The sequence below is a fragment of the Cryptomeria japonica genome, chromosome 5 (genome assembly GCF_030272615.1).
Source record: "Cryptomeria japonica chromosome 5, Sugi_1.0, whole genome shotgun sequence".
NCBI classification, from domain to species: Eukaryota; Viridiplantae; Streptophyta; class Pinopsida; order Cupressales; family Cupressaceae; genus Cryptomeria; species Cryptomeria japonica.
Genome location: NC_081409.1, coordinates 738,007,952 through 738,029,875, shown reverse-complemented (window position 1 = coordinate 738,029,875; position 21,924 = coordinate 738,007,952). Strand labels below are relative to the sequence as shown.

At 35.5% G+C, this 21,924-nt stretch overlaps 1 pseudogene; it reads right to left on the bottom strand.

The window, feature by feature from the left end:
* Positions 1-13,709: 13,709 nt before the first annotated feature.
* LOC131028780 (respiratory burst oxidase homolog protein C-like) lies at positions 13,710-18,638 on the bottom strand (annotated as a pseudogene).
* Positions 18,639-21,924: the final 3,286 nt, after the last annotated feature.

Here is a 21,924-nt window from a genome sequence, read left to right as displayed (position 1 = left end):
ATAATAGAAATCTCCTTATCAGCTTCATTGCTGCGAAATAACACGGCACCCAAAAACCTCCTACAAAGGATACCATGAGGATTTAGGCGGACACCCTCAACCAGATCAAACATCAATGATTCATCCACCCCCTAGCGGCACTTCCAGGCATCAACAAAAGCATCTAACTCTACCTCAATAGGAGACAAGTCACCTCCAACCACATCCATCTCCCCCTCCATAAAAGATAGAACCACCTCAATAGGAACAATTAGAGAAACCCCAGGATGCACAGAAAAAATTACACCGAATAGAGTCATGAAATCGAGACAAAAGGGGATAGAGAAACCCTCATCAAGAAGGGACCAAGGAGTCAAAAGGAAAAGACAAGAAACACTAGAGCCCATCACTAGAAAACCAAGGGTTTTGAAAAGGCTCACTTAACCTTCTTCTAGAAAAAAAAGACAAGGGTATTCACAAAGAACCCGAGATCAATACAAACCACCCCATGGGGTTTTGACAGGATCTCCAAACCAGAATCATTGGGTTTTAGCATGGCTCTCAAAACCATAAGAAGAAAGAAAAAAGCCTCCAACCATATACCAAAGAACAAAGGGAAAATGGAAATCGATGGACCCACAAAAGCTCCCGCAACAATATGGGAAGAAAGCTCCATGCCCAAAAGAAAAAATCCACCCAGAGAAGCTCTCTACAACAAGTCAAGGGGAAACAAGCAAAACACATCTCCCCCTCAATGGGAGATGGAGTCACCTCAATAGAACAAGCTAAGAATAACCCTTGAGAAAGGAGACAGAGAAGAAACCCATGGTAACAAAAAGCACAAAAGCCAAAACTAGTCGGAGAGGAAGGAAGATGAAGCCCACCAAAAACTATGACAAACTGCATACCCTAAAAAGCCAGAAACCCTAGCAAGAAGAGGCAAAGAGCAATGAGTGAGGAAGACCATAGCCAAGCAAAAGAGTGTTGACCAAACTGACCAGAAGCAAGAACCGCACAACTGCAAGCACCAAATGCCAAAGAAACAGCCCCCACAGCATACAGGGAGGGCATTCATAGACAACCAGCACCGAACACAAACCCCCATGAGCCAACCTCCTTCACCACAACAACAAAGCCCAGATCCTGGACACCCAAAACAGAAGTGCATATGAGAAATCATCAACACAAGAATACAATGATTTCTACATACAGCGCCAAGGAGAAAAGAGTCGCACCTGATCCATCACCTCTCGTCGCATCCTCATCATCATCTACTTCCCTTGCAACCTCCTCTGCAACTGAAACCCTACCCCCTGCTCCGCGACTATTGTCATTCAGGCTCATCTTTTAAAAGATACAGTTCCTATTCAGAAGGATTTGTTAAAATAGATAACTTAATTATATTACTTGGTTGAGAAATAGCAAGAAAGTGTCTCTTATAATTTTCATTTATTAAAAATAAAACTATTTTTAATATAATATTTTAGATAATCATTATTTTTATTTAATTTTCAATTCTAGTTTTACATCATCAAGTAGCATATTACTCTATTAAGTTTGGCCCATAATCAAATATCTTTCCCTATTTTCTTAAAATTTATTTACATTTATTTCCATGCATTCAACATTATTTTATTCTCATTTACACATTATTAATTAGCCTCAAAATCTTTATATTATATCTTGATATTCAAAAATTCATTTGTGGGTTAGAACACAATATTTTGTCTCACTTTTGCACTTTTTAGGATCACTAAAATAATAATTATCAATATTTCTCACTTTTTCCTAAATTATAACAAATTCACAACAATCGAGAAACTAAAGATGGAGAGCACAAGCGAAGGAGGGGGCTATGGTAGTATTTTTGTGAGTGTTGTTGAGGGCGATGATGGAGAGGATGATCCAAATGGGCTTGTGTTAGATAGGTGATTGGGGTTGGTTCTATGGTTTTCCTCGGTACTGGGGGTTGTGGAGGTTGATTCTACTAGAATCTTTTTTTATGGTTGGACTCTTCCTCTTCCTTCCTTCTTGTGGGTACTTTGGTACCCTTTCTTATTGACGATGTATATTCTGCTTCAACAAGGGTTTCTTTGTGGGTTTCCTGTTGTTTCCTCTTGTCTATGTTTCTTTGTTTGTCCTTGGGTTGGGCCTCTTTGTTTTTTGGCCTCTACCTTTTGTTCTGGGGTTGGTTTGTAGAGCATTGTGTTTGTCTTTGTTGTCCACTCTTCCTTCAATGGTTTTGCTAATTTTTTCTCTGTGACATAAGTGCCTCTTGTAGTGCCCCTCCCTGATCCATCCTTGATGATTGGATGTGTAAGATATTGCGACTTTGTTGTGCTCTTGATATTCTCTTTAACATTGGTAGATTCATTATGATTTCTTTGATGGCATTGATCTTGTGTTTTGGAATGATTTTTGAAGTAGGTTTGTGTTACTACTTGTGTGCTAACCCTTATTCTAGTAGTCGTGTTAGGTATGGAGGATGGTTGTCCTTATGAAACTTTGCTATATGTTAGAGTTGGTTTATGTCATATTAATGTTTATGTTTCTAGTGCTCTCTTTCATCCTGATGACTCATCACAGAGTGTGATCTGGAACGTTGATTCAAAAACTCACACACAATCAATTCAAGAAGTTTGTTCACAGATGAATGTTTATGTTGTAATAGAATTTAATTATGTTCCATTATGAATAAGTGATGATTAGGTGATGCATATTGTTTTATGGTAACTGACCCATATACCAATGAATCTAATAAGACTGGTAGATTATATTAATTATGATAATTGAAGTGTATGGAGATTTGATTTATGTATTATCTGTGAGTTCTTGATTGTGGTGCCAGGGGATGATGTATTATCACTCTCTTAGGAGAGACATATGATGTCACAACTTCCCTTCACTGGTGTGAGTATATTTATATGTTAAATTGGTATGTGTTCATCTGTGATGCAGGGTTGTAGGTACAGGGCATGACTCCACCTAATTCAATAGGTCTAAGCGTGCCTAAATTATTTCGATGGTGGTTGTGGGAGATAGCATATTGGCCCAATTATTCCAAACTTAAACCTTTGCTCGATATCAAGGAAAAATCCTTGTCATGTGTCTACTTGATCGGAATGTCACTTAGGCAATATCTGATAATCTTGTTTATGCTTGTGTGTGTTTGTGTAAGTAATGATTTGTCTATGTATTTTGCATTAATTATTTGTTCTAAATGTTAATTTTGTGGTTTACATTTATTAGTAAACAATACTATAATGTATGTACATAAATTTTTATATAAATAAATCTTATAACCTTATTAATAATTTGATCAACGGATTATATTTAGTTAACAAAGATTATTTACTAATACGATAATACAAATAATTAAAAAGTTTAAAAAATAATTTAATTGTAAAATTAATTTAAGCATTTGCCTACCGGGCAAGATTGGTCGATTGAACAATTGAAGAGGTTTTAATCTCCCGGAAGCATTCTGGGTGTGGGTAAGATGTTTTGAAAAATTTTGGGAAAAATTGGGAGGAGATTGGGGGGAGGAAAGATTACCAAGGACTGGGCTGGGTTGGAGATTGCAAACGTGCTCTCAGGCTTGGATATTACGTTACCAGGTTGGATTTATTATCTTTTGTGCATTGTTGTTGAATGTAGTTTTCAGTTGATTCATAATATCCGAAAATAGAGCTTTTCCTGTGTTGACTTGCTTGTTTTCTTCTATATTTCTCCTTCCTATAATGAGTTAGTCAATCATTCCTTTGCAAACTCATGTTTTGTTAAATAGATTTATAAATCCGCATCCCTGTAGTGGTTTTTTATGTTTCCTATAGCTTATGTTTGTAACTCAATGTGTTATAGTCGGATGTATCTATTTGAGGGCTCTTCAACCTTTATATTCCCTTAATGTCTTTACCCCGGCTCTGATATATAGTTACATATTTGTTTATGGTATCCTTATGAACTGTTTTGGGTTCCGTATCATTTTCTTTTATATACCCCTTTTTGCTGAGTATTGAGTCTGTGTGTTAGGGAGGGGGATATTACCCTTTTTGCATGGGTCATTCCACGCAGGGGAGGAGGCTCTCCACCCATTTTCCTGGGGATTCTTTCCCCCCATGCAGGGGGAGGCTCTCCACCTATGTGGTGGTGAGGTATGACCTCCACCCAAGGTCGTTGGCACTCAACCCTCATGCCCACCCCTGCTAGGTGGTCAACTTTGTTTCCTTCGCCCAGCTAGCGTTACAGTCGCCTAGCCAATCAAATTTGGTGCTTGGGTGAGATTTTGGTTATAATGTAATGTCTTGTTGGTAATATTTATTTAGGGTTTTGTCATTTTATATATAGTAATATATTGTTGCGATTCTTGGATCATTAATAATTCATACTTTACATAGTTGGGTTGTAGTTTCATTAGTTTCTAGGGTTTTACCCATTGCACAGTTCGGATTATAAGGTAAAGTTATCGGATTGCCTAATGTCGTATTAGTGTTTAGATTTTTAGTGGCCATTTATATTGTTATATGATTTTCTAGTTTGGATAAATGCGTAATATTAGGATTTCGGTCCTTTAGATATAGATATATTTTTATTGCATTGTTTTGGTTCATTATTTCTCTCTGCATATAGATTTGCTTTTAGATTTTCGAATGTCTTATACCCCGATAAAAGTTTCATATTATGTTTCGGTGTAAACGAAAATGGGATATAAGTTATTTGCTTTTATGAGACATCTTTGTTTTGTAAAGTTTTGTTTCGCTTGGAGTGGAAATTTTTATATAAAATAATTTATTTTATTAATGTTTTTACAGTGGAAATTTAATGAAATGAAGTTTATCTTTATAAGTAATTAATAACACTTATGTATATTTGTAATATAGTTTGTTTAAAATAATTAAGTTGATTCATGTTGAAGAATTAAATTAAATATATTTACCTAATTGTGATCTTTTATAGTTTAAAAATAACTATTATTTTAAATGTTCTTTATCACCATTGTTGATCATGTTCTTTTGAGTTGTTTTGGCCCAGGTGTCTTCCAGGGGCTCCAGAGGTTGACTTTGATTTTGACCTCTTTTTGTCCGTAAGATTGTCATCACATCGATGTATTTGTGTTATTTATTTCTGAAATCTGTATATTTATGGTATTCTTGCATATGTGTTATTTCTGGATTAAGAGACTACTTTTATTTGTTCTTTTTGTTTTTCCTCTCTTCTCATTTATTTTAATTTCTTGTTGCTTTAATTTGATTTTGTTATTTTATCTTGGTGTCAATCCTTGTTGGCTTTTTGATGTGATGTGTCACCTACCTTTACCAAACCACCCCCTACCCTTCCTTCCCCCTCTTTGTATCCTCCTTTGTCTGCAACCATCCTTTTATCTAATCCTAAGCTCTCTTTCATCTTGATGATGGATCACAAAATGTGATTGCAAACATTATTTTTTAGTGATACAAATAAAAACATAGAATCTTAATCTAGAAACAACACATATACAATATTATAAATCATAAAAAATTGATATCAATTATAAATATTCGTTGTTTATTGTGCAGTTTGTAGAATATCTTTTACCATTTGTAAATGTGAACACCATCAATAATGAAGGACTTACAGCAATTGACAAAGCTGATCGTGCAACTTTTAAAAATAAATCCAACTTTACCAAGATCGCAGGGATTTTTGAAGAGGTGGGAGGATCTCGAAGTTTTATAGGAAATTCCAGACTTTCTAATTCAATGGATTCCAAACAAGAGAGCAATGGAGTTGAAAAAACGATGGATGTTGACACTTTGGTGGCATCACTCATTGCCACCATCGCATCTGCAGCCATTTTTACTGTGCCAAGAGGAATTGACGAGAAAGATAGTGGAATTAATGTTAAGAGTGGACGAGCTGCCTATACACATAGTGATGTCTCCACACATAGTGGAATCGCTCGAATGGCATTGTGCACCCTTTTTCAACTGTTCTTGTTCTCTACAGCCTTGCCATGTTTGTCTCCCTCACAGTTGTTATTGCCTGGTTATTTTGAGAGCAGTTACAAACAAATCTTATTGCAGATGAGTTTTGAGCTTGGGGACTTCCGTAGTTTGCACCGGACTTGCATTCTTGAGTGCTACCATCCTAGGTCCAGCCTTAAGTATCACACACTAAGATTTGACCATATGTGGGGTCCGCTTAATCCATTACGTTCAACGTCGTCTGTTTCGGTTTTCTAAGCAGTTCCGTCGGAGTCTACAGTTAGCCGCACAGCGCATAAACTAAATTAAATTCATACTCAATCCTGTCAGAGCTATCAACAGTTAACCATAGTTGGCTGCACAACACATAATCAAATGAAATTCAAACTCACTATTCTCGCGCTAGGAAAGTTTAGTGGATGGTCTGGGCTAAATGCTCGTATACTTTATTTTGGCTCCAAAACGGTATTACGGATTGACTAACATGCGTGTTAGTCGCACATTTTACACCGTCGATTTTGTAATAAACGGCTGTGATTGACTAACCTGTCGCTAACACGTTGTACGAAAGGTCTATTTTGGAGCCAGAATAGCTTCAGCCCTGACATTACTAGGCAGACTATAATTCTTCAAAAGTAGCAAACAAGTCTTGGAACAGTGGAAATTGTTACTGTCTTAGATGGATATTATGCACGCTTTGAAGGCTTTCATTGGGAGACATTTTGAGGACAGTCGTTGTGGTTGTTTCAAGGTATGGAGAAGGCACCTAGGACAAAGTTAAGTCTTATGCTGCTAAGAATAAAACATTTGGCCTTTCTATTATTTTATTTATTTTGTTGTTATACCATGCATTTAAATAAATAATAATTATTTGTAGCAAATGTGACAAGTCTCTACATGGAAATAGTTTTTCATATTTTTAAAATAACTTTTAAATAAAGATGTTATTTTGTCAAGAAGAAAAATAATTAGATTGGAATTCTAACCAAAATGAAAAAATATATTTGCCTTGTTTTAACTTTATTTATAATTGCAATTGTGAATTTGTATATTTATATCATTCTTATTTAATTTTAGGGCTATTTTAAAGGAATGGTATAATGCAATTTCATAGTGACAAACTTACATTGAGTTGGACTCATTTGCCTATCTTTCATTTCTCTCTATTTACAGTCATTTTGATATATTTGAGCATTTCTTTTATCTAGATATAACACGTGTTCGTATATGCTTAAATTTAATATACCCATTATTGCTCGCATTTCTAGACACTCATTCCCCACAATGATATTTAGGTTCCCTTGTCCTAGGTGAAGCCAACTATTCTCCATACAAAACAACACCCAATCAAAAACATAAAATCTGCAAATCACAATGGATTTTGATACGATTACTACTGGCTTGATCCTCTTAATTTGTCTTTTCAATGCCATTTTACAACAAAAAATCCATTGAAAAACAATCATGTTATGTGAATTTGTGTTCTTGATTAAGTGCTATTTTGTTTGGAGAATAGTCATTGTCGTCTTAGGTCAACCCTTTGACATGTGAGATTGATCTCATGCCACATATGATTAGTTCAAAAATAAAAAATGAAATATTTATTGATCTCATTGATTCCTCTAGTATTTAAAAGTTGATTTAGTGTACATTTGTTTAAGAGTGGAGGATGGAAGCCTGATAGTCGCTAAGGTGTCTATTTTAGTGAAAGGATTAGGGAATGTGGTTGTAAATTTGATAGATGTTAGTTGGATGGTTGTATATAATCTAGTAAAGTTAAAATTTTATTGATAAATCTATATGACTATACTATCACAATATGGCAACATATTTATATGGCTTTCTCTATGATCCTCAATCAATTGTAAGAATTTTATGTATAGAAATCTCAAGCCTCAAAGCTAATCCATGTTATTTATAAGGTGACACAAAGCTATAGGCCCCATGAAGTTCATGTAGTTGACCAAGTCTAAACAACCTCCAAATTAAATTTGGTATTAATAGAAGGGAATATCCTCATGCAATGTTCACAATAGGTTTTCTTGGACTAAATTTACCACTAGAAGATCTCCTTTGTTGGTGCAAACTCCCAAAAGGTTGGCGTAGTTGAAAAACATGTCTGGTTATCATTTTTATTGAGACTTGGAGAGCACACTACACCCTTGTGATGACCTAGATCTTTTGAAATGTGAATATGAAATCACCCCATCTTTTCACACCATACTCTCCAAATTATGAGGCCCAATTAGCATTTGTGAGGAAGTATAATAAATTGTTCTAGAGCTCTTTAGTGTCTTACAAATAAACAACATGGTGAAAAATAATAATTAGATGGATGTAAGATAACCATCATACCTCTAGGATTCTCCTATGTAAGAGAACAACATCATATCTTACAATATAATTTCTAACAACTTCACAATGTAAGATCCAAACATCATCAAATGTCAAGTTTATAGATATAGAGTGATTTCGCGTCCATGAACTAGATATTCATAACCATGAAGTTGACCCAACACATAGAAAATAGAATATTCATATTCTAATCCATGTGCATGACTATCTAGATAATTTCTATATTTTGAGGTACATATATCTTATTGTTTTTAGCGAAGGATGGCCATTCTTTGCTTAAATCTCTCTCTCTCTCTCTCTCTCTCTCTCTCTCTCTCTCTCTCTCTCTCTCTCTCTCTCTCTCACACACACACACACACACACACACATTAAGTTATTCATATCATTATTAAAAAAGTTATTTATTATTAATTCTAATAATGGTTAGCTTAATTTTTACTTAGTTGTGTTTGTTTACCTAATTAGTGTAAGGACTCTTTATTGCCATTTTTATTAATTGGTGAACTTTACAATCTTACCTAGCCTTGAGACTATAACTAGGTATTTAGATCTGCATTTACCTTTGATTTATAATTTTTATATATGATTTCCATATAATGTTAACCTATCCTTCTTCTAAGGTTGTGGATCACATTGCCTAGCTATCAATTACCCACTATACCCACCCTGCCTTAGAACTTATGTTTTCAAAATCATATATATTTTAACTCTAACGTAGAAATAATGATAGTGTAATATCTTATTATTCATTCTTTTGATAGAGTTTATACACTTTCCTTTAACATTCTTTGCAAAACTTTATCTCTAAGGATAAAGCTTTATTGTTTATAGTATGAACTCTCTTGGCTCTATATACTTAGATTCTCTTGATGCTACCATTAATGAATTTGATATATTTATATATTTTGTGATATGTGATTCGAATGTTCTTGAGCTACTTATAATATTTTATCACACTATTGGGGCTAAATATGGAAGTATTACATGATTTTTTGTGTTGCTCAACTTTTATGAATTGCATTATTATTGTTCTTTGTTAGTAATTATTTAATTTAATTTTTATATAGATTAAATATCCATACTAGATGAATGGTGATATTGATAATGTTGTGCATGTTTCTAACAGATATATTATCTTTTAAGTATATTTTATAATTTGCATGGTTTACCTAGAGATGATGGGATAGGGCCTATGTATGATAATGTTTCTACTTGTAATTATTTATTTTTAACATCCTATAAAAACCTTATCGATGATCATATGGATTGTGATAATAATGAGGTTATACAAGTTGTAGGACATGTATTGATGACAAACTCTCACCTCCAACTCATGACATTGCATATTTCTCTTATACGTCGTAATGATATCCTACATTATACACCACATCAAAAGATTATAGGTTTTTTAATATTTATAGGACCTTATTTATGATCAGGGCCTTATTGTTTCACATTCTAGTGATTATCTATTACATATTTTTCCTAGATATATCATGATTATTATCTAGATGCATTATCTCACTTTATACATGATGATGATGTTGAGATTTATAATGATTATTCTACTACTCATTTATCTCATGATTTCTTATGCTCTTAAGATGATTCATTAACTTGTAATATTGATACTTAATGCATGACTGTATTCTAAATCTTTATGAAGAAATACTCCAAAATGACTACAATTGTTGTATAGATAACTTCTTCCTATTTAATTTTCATATTATCTAATTATATAAACAGATTATCACATATGACTCTTCTTGCTTTCTGTATATTTCATTTTGTAATTTAGCTTATACTTCATTAGAACAATAAAATTTAAAATTAATAATTGTAGACACCTAAAATTGTCTTGTCTAATTAAATAAATGTCTTTATTTATTTAATTATTTTAAGCCTAATTCTTCTATTAATTTAATAAATCTTTATTTATTTAATTAATTCATTTATCCTCTTCTAGCCTTATTTTCTAATTTAGCTTATACTTCATTAGAACAATAAAATTTAGAATTAATAATAATCGACAAAGCCTGCATTATGTATGCCTCCTTGACTAGTGTTTCAAATGCATATTCTACGTGGCATGTGTTATACCCTAACATTCCTTCGTTCTCCATTATTTGAGTGTCTCCATTATGAACTATCAGAGATATGAACATACATCCCCTATCAACTATCTCTCGTTCAATTTACAGTTGTGATTTTATAGTTGTGTCAAAGAATATATATAATTCTCATATCATATATCCTTCAATTTACAATTCTTAGAAATTATATTTGTATACGGTGAAAATGGATAACAACAATGTTGAAAGAGTAAATGAATTCAACCACAAAACCCTAGCCTAACAACAACAAAGATCCACCATAACATATGAAGATTACCTAAGACAATGCAAATCAAATGAAATCACAAAGATTATACCATCACATGTCCAATAGGGTTTGAATCTCCATTCTTCCTATCTCCATTGATCTTGCTTGATATATTTGCTCTCAGATTTTATATGTGCACAAGAGCTCAACAAAGAACGGAAATGTGGTTGCAAGTAGACTTGATTGCATATGCAAGTTCGAAAGCGTAGTCAGGGGTGAATGCATAATGAGGGTTTGATAATGAAGGAAGCATCTCCTTATATAGAAGACACTATAAGAAATGGAGGGATAAGATTGAGAGGTATAAAAGATAAATGGTCGGCTATGATTAAAGGGTAGGTAAAAGAAATAATAAAATAATAAGAAGGTAGGTAGTGTATGAATTAAGAGATGAATGACATGTGTCATAGGTAGAAAAGGTTAATGAATTAATTAAAGAAATAAAGATTTATTTAATTAATAGAAGAAGTGGGATCAATTAAATAAATAAGATATTTATTTAATTTAGGAAAAGGATAATTTAAATAAATAAATGTATTTATTTAAATGAGAAATAAGGCTAGAAGAGGATAAATGAATTAATTAAATAAATAAGGATTTATTTAATTAATAGAACAATTAGGCTAAAGTAATTAAATAAATAAAAATATTCATTTAATTAGATATGACAATTTTAGGTGTCTACATTTTGCCCCTCTTTGAGACAATGCAGCTTGTCGCGTTGTTTCAAAGAAGATAATATGAACTGATACAAAGTTGCCCCAAGATGGGAATGATATGAATGAAAATGTCTGAAAAGATCGCAGACAATCTCTCGATAAGAAATAAAGGCTAGAATGGACTGACCGGATAGGATAGAGTGACAGAGTCACAGGATAATGAAGACTGGCTCGAGAAACGAGGGCTAGGGATAGGGCTAGGGCAATCTATAAAATAGACCACGAGGGGAAAACATCCTCATTGTCATCCACACATCCAAGAGATCAGAGTGCAGAGAGAGAATAGAGCAGCAGTAGTCAGCAACGATGGCATTGGTGCACAGATTCGATCGCGTTCGCCGATGACTACACTGGCAGAGAGGTGGCACTCCAAGACTTGCACGTTTCATTTGCCGATGGGTGAGATGACAGTCACCTTGGAGGATGTTTACAAGATTCTAAGGATACCGATCGATGGGGAGCTAATACCCTATGATCGAGATGGAGATAGGGAGGCCCTGAGATGAGTGTTCCAGGATCTAGGACTGGAGATGAGGGCGGGACATGTGGCATGGGATACCATGACACAGACAGGACTGGCACTACCAGCAGTGCTAGAAGGAGTGATCAGTGGGTTCCTATGTCTAGACAGGGTAACACGAGGGTTGGTTGTGGGCTGGGGGAGCACCTTGGAGACATTGGTTACACAGCATACCAGATATGCCTGGGGACCGTGCGTGTTGGCACACTTATACTATGAGCTACATCAGTTTGTTTATCATGGATCTGTAGGATTGGGTTGTGGAGTTACATTGCTACAGGTGTGGGCATATGAGCATCTGTCGGTTACCCGATCGATACATTTCAGGGGCAAGGGTCATGGACGCAGCTTTGTTCATCTGTACGATATGATTACATCAAAGCCATGGACTGGCAAGTTGGAGCATTGGTGTCGAGTTCTGGATGAGATCGACACTGTGATATGGTGACCGTACCATGAGTGCGAGCAGTGGGAGGATGACGCAGTGGATCTACCTTATACCTTCCGTAGCATATATTTGATTAGGTGGACGCCCTATGTATTGGAGAGACAGCTAGTTGACAGGGTATGCAGGCAGTTTGGCAGGATTCAGCGGATGCCATGGGGTTCCGGGATGTATGCTCGGACAGTCAGGGATCAGGCACATTTTAGATCATTGTTGTCGTATGATCAGGTCGTGATGCAGCTGGTAGAGATGGTGCCTATGCCATGGTATATGTGGCCCCTATTTTCACAAAGTCTTTTGGATCTAAAATTTACCTAACTTGTGTGCATATGAAATGTATGAAATATAAGGATTGCCTACCAATAACTTATTTTTAATTGTAGTGAAGCATTTATTTGACATCTTGAAACACAAAAAGAGAATAGATTTTGGACCTTGCGTTAACAACACAAAGATTTTGTACATTTTTTTTCAATTGTGCAAAGCCTATAGAAGATATTATATGTAAACTATCTATTGAGTCAATTTCTTTCATACAATGTAAAACAAATCGTCTTAAAAAAACATTTTTCACAACTTGCTAGGGGAAAGGACCTTGTAGTTGAGTGCATTCCAATTCTTGTGATAGAAGTTGTTGATTTAATATCCCCATACTTGCTGATTTAATGTCCAACTTTTGTACAACATTGCACCAATAGTTGTATGGTAAGTACCAATAATTGAATGAAATATACCGTTTGTTGTGAGAAGTAACCAATCATGTGATGCCACTGCACAAGTATTGGGGCTCTTTTGCACACCTATTGGTCTCACTTTTTTGGGGGTTTTTTTGGACACCTTGACAAAAAGCATGCTGATGTGGCATCATATTTGATGATGTCGCCCTGAAGCCTTAGTTATAAGCAAGGGACTTGCCAAATAAGCTACTGTATAAAATTCGGAGTGATTTGAAATTTCCACATAAGATTTTGAGAAGACCGAAGTTAGGATGCACAACTACTGGATCCTCTCCCCTAGTTCAAATTTAGTCTCATTTGTTCATATACAGTTATCTTTACCTTTACTTTACAAATTGAATTTACTTATAGTGAACACAATTACCAAAATAAATTACCCAAATTATAGCTAACTATCAACATAACCGTTGCACTTGTAATATAAGAAAAAACAGCTCTGAACATTAAGAATCGGAAAAACTTCCGCCACTATATAAGAAATCAACATCAATTTTCTCTGTAAACTACTCTGGGTTGCAACCTAAACCATAACAGAAATGATCACGAGCTCGCCTGCATTGCAGCAAAAACGTATCCTTCTTTGTTGCTTAATGAACACTTTTGACTTCATCAAAAGTTTTCTTTGTGGAAGTCGAAAGTAGTGTTAGTTTTACGAGTGAAATCCAATGAAAGTTGCTTCAATTCTGCTACAAGCCCTGCAACACCACAGTAGAACACTCGTGCACAAACACCATTTTAATCAGGACAAAAGACTTAAATGGTTCTCGATTTACATGTTGTGCTGGAATATATTGAGATAAACTGTATTGTATAAGTAACTTACCAACTGTTTCATTTGGGTGCTTTAAAGCAACGCCCTTGAACACCTTTCTCCAATTTGGTTTGGCAAAATGTGTTTTTACCTGCAAAAAAAGTATATTTTGATCAGAACCATAATCCATGACAAATTAGAATACACTAAGAAGCATCGGGAAGTGGTTAGTTAGTACCTAAATTGAATGAAAAACACTTTGCAAGTAAACGATTGGGAGCTTTAGCATTCAAGGTCAGGTGCAGATTACTTACTCTTGTGCCTGATACAATATCCAACCCATTCTTTGCATGGTTAAGAGCTTGGAGCATGGGAATCAATGCAGATCTGGCATCCCCCTCCTCATAAACACTGGTACAGCAATTGTGAAGTTCTATGATCCCCTTTTGATTAGATTCTGCAACTTCATTCATAACTCCCTTGAACCATTCAAATGAGCCTTGTTCTCTAGTAACCCAATAGAAATATGCACGAGATGTGTTAAAGGATTTTTCCTTCTGTTTTCCTTCATTCTCTATATCATCTTCTTCATTCTTGTGTTTCATGTTGTAGACAATGTATTTCAGAATGCTTATGAAGGGAGTAGCACCAATGCTTAATCCCACAAGTGGGAGGACATCATAATTCTTGTAGTCTTGTGCAGGAGCACCATAAGGTCCATCTATAAACAATCTTGGGAATCTGTGTATATTCACATATTTTAAGGTCGTAATCTCTTTAGATTGATAATTCCTTCAATATTGTTTTTATTTTATTTTTTGTGGTACAAACATATGAGGAAAATTGTTTACCTTGGATTGTTTTCCCCTTGCATTAAGTCAGCTCTCAGTAAACCACTCTTGCCACCCATAGGAGTCTCACAAACCTGGTAATAACCCAAACAGAGAATATGTATTCTGATTCAGATTAAATATCTATAAAATTCAAGCGGTTGATGCAGAAAAGCAGGTTTTAACTTGTCAATTCAGAGAAGATAAGAAGAATTTGTATAATTTTTTATACCTTTGAGAAAAAATTTTGCAGCGTTCTTGTCCAATCACCCAAGGTCCGAATATGTACACTCAAAAAATTGTCTCCAGGAGCTGATGTTATTGAGAAAGGATGCCTGTCAAGAGATCTTTGTTAGCAACAAATTATACTTCATTAAAAGAACAGCTATACTGCTACTTTATGAGTGTAAATAAGGTATATAATTACCATTCAAACTGTGATACTGCAGGGCAATTAATGAACACATATTGCCCACTTTTGTACTCGAAACCTTGAGGTTTTGACATTTGCAGAGCCAGAACGTTGCCTGGATAAACGGCTACCTGTACTGAGTGAAAACTCTTAGTATTACTATCAGATATTCTCAATTTCTACAAAACTAACATACATAATAAAAAAGATTAACCATTGATGATACCTTGATCATTTTAACAGATTTGTATCCTGATCTGAAGGCTCTCACTATTCGTTCTGCACCATATATCAACACTGGAATTGCGAGGTACATCCATGTCTGCAAATGAGAATGTGCAAGGTATTTTTTTCAGTCCCACATTGTTGTGGCCCATTTGACTTGAAACATATGTGCTACTTTAAGACTGACTAAAATCAATCATGATGTAAGATTGAAAGTTTTAGATTGCCCGCCGTTTTCTTGTACCATTTGTGGCTGAGATACAGCTTTATTCCATGGACTATCAGTAGTGCATAGACAATTACAAACAAATGGTGGGAATACCATAAGGCATTGAATCCTGTAAACGTCTTCATGAATTTTGGATGACTCAGCCTATTCCTTCTAAACCAAGGAGTGGCAAGGGCAAACGCAGTTGCCATGAGCACCACCATAATTATACCTGTAACACCTTCAACCCCTTTAACAAATCACCAGTAATCTGGTGGTCTTTCGTCTCCAAAAAATGGTTTTATAGGTTTATATTCAGCACCCGTTGCATGAAGAAGACGGGGAAAATCACATGTTAAATGAGCTCCTGCGTGAAGTCCAACTCCTATTGCTATTGCTGTTGCAATAACCTGCAAATTTCCACCATAAAATTTTAACATATGTAATTGAAAGTGTTCAGACCCCAAATCATTTGGTCATTGTTGATCCTTCTCTTTTTCTTTAGTATGAGATTGAACATTTCTTTTCTAAAGAGAGATTTGGATGTTGCAGACTGACCTTGTGAAAATCAAGGTTGTCATCAAATGGAAATGCAACACCAAGCTTGGTCTTATTACGGAGCCATGTGATGGTGTTTCGACAAACATGTAGCAAAATTAATGCCATGTTAAATTTGAGTGTCTCTGCAGCTCCCTTAGCAGTGCACACACAGTATCCCATCACATGATATACTGCTTGGTGCTTGTATTGTATGAATTTCCATGTAAATAGCCCTGCTACTATGGAAAACCAGAGGAGCAGAATCCATGCACGCTTCCAGTTATCTTTTACAAAGTATTGTGTCTTCTGCCACCATCGTTGAATTGGATTTCTCATTTGTGTGTGACCCAATTTTTGGCTCAGCATTTGGCTCAACATTCGAGTACAGTTGCCTGGCTTGATAGCTTCGCCTGGACACTGTAGTAGCAACTTCTCCAGACTCTGAACCTGGGCAATTATAACAGATGTGCAGTTAGACCTTTTGAAAGGACTTCCTATCATTAGAACATCAAAAAAGTTACGAGTCTACAGTATTTTCCTGAGAATAATACCTCAATGTATACCAGATTATTTGGATCTATCTCTTCCATGATGAGTGTTGCGTACTCCTCGGCCTGCTCTTTTATCTTCGATAGTTTGTTCGCAGATGCACTCAGTATGATAACCTGTTACGAGGGATTCATATTTAGCTTTTTGCAGAGAAAATCTTTTATATCAAGATTTGCAATCGAAGAATTAAGATGGAAAACAACGAAAAATAAATGCCTACCTCCTTGACTTCTTCTTCAGTGATACGGCCATCGGCATTCTTGTCAACCCTGAACATATCGGATTTGATAAGAATGGCAGACTATATTTTAGAATACAATATTATTCATGCATACAAATCATAACATAGTTTTACATCAATAACAGATCCCTATCCAACCCTCGTATGCACATCTGATTTAATTTCTCACAAACCAAAATTGGAATTTGCTCCTAACACTGAAATTTTATATAGTCAATAGGAAATCCTGTTTCAAAATTGGAATTTGCTCCTAACACTGAAATCTGATATAGTCAATAGGAAATCCTGTTTCAAAAATGCCATTTACTAACATATAGAAAAAATTAAAAAATTAAAAAATATTTTTTCAACTATTTCAAATTTTCTTGTGATCATTATTTCTCCTTTGGAAAGCAATGGGCCCCATTGCATCAACACTCTGAATGAGATAAGGAAAACGTTCTTGAAGCTGCTCCCTGGTAAACCGCTTTCCTTGTTGAGCAATCTGCCTTGCTCAAACCACTTTGTATAAGTAAATCTGTTGTTGTTTGAGTGTTTTCACCATGGTGTCCACAATCTGATCGCATTGGAATGGAGTAGCTACATTTGGATTCAATTCTGTAGTGGAGATTGTTTCTGCCACATCTGCAACATCTAATAGTGGAGGAAAATATGGCTTCAAGAGTTCCACATTGAAGACTGGATGAAGACCCAGAAATGGAGGTAAATTAAGCTCAAAAGCATTATCACCAACTTGCTTGATGATTGTGTATGGCCCATAATGCAGAGGAGGAAGCTTCCTATTGGCACCCTGCAATCGTTCCTTCTGGATATGTAACCATACCTTATCCCCGACTTGAAAATTATGAGGACTGTGATGCTCATCATGTCTGTCCTTATATTTCTTATTAGTGTGTTCCAAGATTTCATGAACTTCTTGTTGCAGATGATGAATTATATCAATGAACCGGGTTGCCTTATCTTCCTCCTTACCAACACGTGGAACCAGATCAGGTTGAATAAGTGGTATGGCAACATCCATGGGTGCAAGTGGTTGATAACCAAGACAAACCTCAAATGGGATGTGACCAGTTGAATTGTGAATTGCCCTGTTTTCGCTATGCTAAACATATGGAAGACTTGCATCCCATGTGTGGGGATGTTTTGAGTGGTACATTCATAGGATGTGTATGATCATCCGATTCACTACCTCTGTTTAGCCATCTGTTTGAGGGTGGAAAGCAGTAGACTTTGTTAATTTTGTGTCCATCTTTTCCCATAGTGTAGACCAGAACTTACTAAGAAACGTGTTGTCCCTATTCAAGATAATGGTATTCGGCAGACCAAAATGATCCCAGATGTATTCAAAGAAGAGTTTTTCAGTGTCCTTTGCAAAAATTATTTTTTTACATGCCACTATTACTGCCATTTTTGAGAACCTATCTACAACAACATACACACAATCATGGCCTCTTTTGGTAGTGGGAAGGCCAGACATAAAGTCCATAGAAACTGAATGCCAAGGTTTTTCAGGAACAGGAAGTGGTGAATACAACCCAAGTTTACAATTGGCAGGCTTAGCAATAGCACATGCGGTACAAGATTGAATATACGAGTTGTTTGTTCAGGTACGTTAAACTTGGCACTCCTCCTGCTTCCTCTTTTGTTCAGTTGACTACTCAATGGGCCGCTCAGAGGCCCACTAAACGCAACTCTGTCAGCACCAGGAACCTCCGTTTCAATCCCATTCTCGCCATGCTCATATGTTGCTCCAGTCCCATAAAGATCTCTATCCAAACCCATCTCCATAGAAATAAATTAAGTTCCCAATCAATTTGACAATCTACTGGTCCAATTTCACAAAACGCTCTAAATTTTTAAACACCCTCTTCTTTTACTTCTTGTGGGTACACCTTCAGAAACTGATTGCAGATTCTCTTACACATGCACAGACCATCGAATTCCTTAACGAAGGATTACACTACTGATCTTTCTACTCAAATTTCTCCACAGTTTAAGAAATATTTTTCTTGACAAATTCCACTCTGTACCTATTCAATTTCATAGAGAAAAGCAAAATTCTTACAGACCCTTTGTCTTTCTTCTTTCGGGAAGCTTCAGAATCTCATTGTATGCTCTTTGACAGACGCATAAACTACTAGATTCCTATATCAAGCACAACAATATGGGATTTTAAACACGAATTCCTGAACAGCCTAAAGTAAATATTTACTTTCTTCTTTGGTTGCCCAACTCATCAGATTTCCCTACCACTTCCAACACAAATTCCTAGATGGTTTAAAATCTAAAAAAGAAAAAGAAAGGAAGATTACAGTCACAAATCAAATTGCGTGCACACAACTTCAGTTCAAGAATAGGTACAGAGTAAAATGATTTCTTCAGATTTAATAAAATTTGAGGCAAGCCAATTCAGCTCCGAAGAAGCAAAAGGTAGTCGTGGAGAGATTCAAATAGCATTTCAGTCACTTGTATAGGATGAATCTTGGTTGTGGCATTTTAGATTTGGACATTTGAATTTTGGAGTGCCAAAGCTATTACATATGAAAAACATGTTGAAAGGTTTTGCTATGAATTGAGAAATCGGAAAGAGTTTGTGAAGGGTGTATTTTAGGCAAACAAATAAAAATTCTTTTGACACCACTTGAGATTGTTCATTCAAATATTTGTAGGCAAATGCACTGCACTTGATTAAAGTTATTTTCTTACTTTTATTGATGATTTTACAAGGAAAACCTAGTTTACTTTAAAATAATTCAAGTCTGATGCATTTGTTTATTTTCAGCTATTCAAAGCACTTGTGGAGAAGCAAAGTGACTACTACACCAAGGTTTTGAGGACAAATGGAGCCAGTGAATATATTTGTAATGATTTTCTGAATCTTTGTAGATCACATGGCATACACAAGCAATTTACAACCCGCTATACACTTAATGAATATTTACAATTGAGAGGAAGGATCAAACTATTATGAAGATGGCAAATAGTATGTTGGCATTCCAACATTTATCTAATGAATATTGAGTTGAAGCAATGGCAACTACTATTTATATCATGAATAGGTACTTAACAAAGAGTGTAAACAATAAAGTCCTTAAAGAAAAATATAAACATTACAATAGTTGTTCCTCATTATGATATGACAAATGAAGTGTTTCCATCATTAAGTACAACTCAAACAACAACTCCTTCCACTCCTGGGATAGCACCACAAGTTGTAGCTCAAACTACACCTCCATTCATGGTAAGGAGATCTTCAAGGTTGGTGTCCACACCAAGAGTACAATAAAGTTCATAGGTAACTACAAAAACATCTACATTTGCTAACATCATTGGAGCAACTTTAAATAGCACTCGAAGTAGTTCTACATCTTTAGATCCAACTCGAGCAAGCATGTTGCCACCAAAAACAAAGAATTTGAGTGAGTTGTATAATAATGATGCAACAAATTCATTTTCAAATTTTTCTTTATCTCATATGGATGATCCATTAACATTTGATGAAGCTGTTGGTAGTGATGCATGGAGACAAGCCATGAATGAAAAGTTCTACATCTTTAGATCTTACTCGAGCAAGCATGTTGAATCCTTCTATCTTGTCTTTCAACAATGTGACCTACATCATCCTTGAGCAGTCATTGATAAATATCATGAAGTGCCGATATCCTTGAATACTCCTTGTCCTCATTGGTCCACATAGGTTAGTATGAACCAAATCTAGCAAATGCTCAGCTAAGAAAGATTTTCTCTTGAAGGTTGAGGATGTCATTTTCCCTAACTGACATTCCTTGCACAAAGCATTCACTGGTTTGTCCAACTGTGGCAATCCTCTTACTGATTTTGACTTGCTGATTCTTACAATATTATTAAAGTTCACATGGCAAAACCTCCAATGCCAAAGCCAACTATCTTCTACTTTTGCAATCAAATAACTATTGACTTTAGAGTGAGTGAATTAAGTTACCCCTGGTTTGTTTTCTAGTTGCAATCAGTTCACCTTTGCTTCCAAAGATCTTGCACACTCCATTCTTGAATTGTAAAGGGTAACCTTTGTCATTAAGTTGACCAGCACTCAAAAGATTGTGTTTCAGCCCTTCAACCCAGGAGACATCATCTACACTACTTTTACCATTCAAGGAAATGGATCCTTTTCCCTTCACCATGCAGGGAGAGTTATTCCCAAATCTAACAACACCTCCATCAAATTCGTCGAATGTTAGAAACTTGCTCCAGTCACCAGTCATGTGGTGTGAACAAACACTATCAATAATCCAGTCATCTGAATTATCCAAGTGAGAGACCAAAGCCTTATGTTTTGATATGTCTTCTTTGATAGCAATAAAGACAAAGTCCTCATTTTTATCTTCCTTGGATTCTTCATTTGTAATACCTTCATCCATTGCAATGAGATAATTTCTTTTTCTTTTTCCTTTAAACATCCTATATTTCTATCATTTTTCCTCGTTATCTCCATTAGGATAGTTAGCAACAATCTGTCCTATCCAATTACATGCAAAACATTTCAGTGGTAATTTACCTCTATACTCTTAGGTACCTCTGGGTAACCGCTTGGCCAACAATGCTTTGAGGTCCAACAGGCTTTCTTCATCATCTACCTCTCTACTGGATCTAGATTTATGACTGTAACTTACTTCTCTATTTTTCCGTACTGGTGGGGTTGAGACTGAGTCTTTAATTGCAGATTCTGACCTTTGAACACTTCCATCAAAACCATTTAATTCAAATGCGGTTAATTTACCAATGATAAAGTCAAGAGTTACCTGTGTCTTGTCAATACATTTGAGTTCTTGAATGGCTGCAACTCTGATAGTGTAAATCAGTAGAAGGATTCGCAATACCTTGCTAACCACACTGGCATCCTCCACTGTACGTCCAACACTTTTTATTTCTCCAACTATCTCCTTGATTCTCTGACCATATTGTTGAATGTTTTCACCTTCAGCCATTCTCATGTCATCAAATTTTCCTCTGAGACTCTCTTCCTCAGCTATCTTTACATGCTCATCACTGCCATAGATTTCTTCTAGTTTCTTCCAAACTTCATATGCAG